Here is a 218-nt window from a genome sequence, read left to right on the forward strand (position 1 = left end):
TGCGTGGTCAGGCAGGTGTCCCCGGTCCCTCCCCTGGAGCCGGGGCAGAGACAAGGCCACCGGGAAGCTGGGCGAGGCCAGCTGACCACAGTCATCATGTTTGCTCGCAAATGCAGTGCAGTAGACAGAGCACTCCCTCCACGCACGTAAAGCCACGCTGAGGGCCTCCTGTCGCTGCCACGCCCGGGCTGGGCTGAGGCCCCTGCAGAGGCTGGACT

At 66.5% G+C, this 218-nt stretch overlaps 1 protein-coding gene across 11 annotated transcripts in view; it reads right to left on the bottom strand.

The window, feature by feature from the left end:
• The window catches only part of CAMK2D (calcium/calmodulin-dependent protein kinase II delta), a 156,286-nt gene that overhangs the window by 5,901 nt on the left and 150,167 nt on the right, over positions 1-218 (bottom strand). The gene's annotated exons all lie outside the window — the stretch shown is intronic.

Source organism: Myotis brandtii, unplaced genomic scaffold (genome assembly GCF_000412655.1).
Source record: "Myotis brandtii unplaced genomic scaffold, ASM41265v1 scaffold603, whole genome shotgun sequence".
NCBI lineage: Eukaryota > Metazoa > Chordata > Mammalia > Chiroptera > Vespertilionidae > Myotis > Myotis brandtii.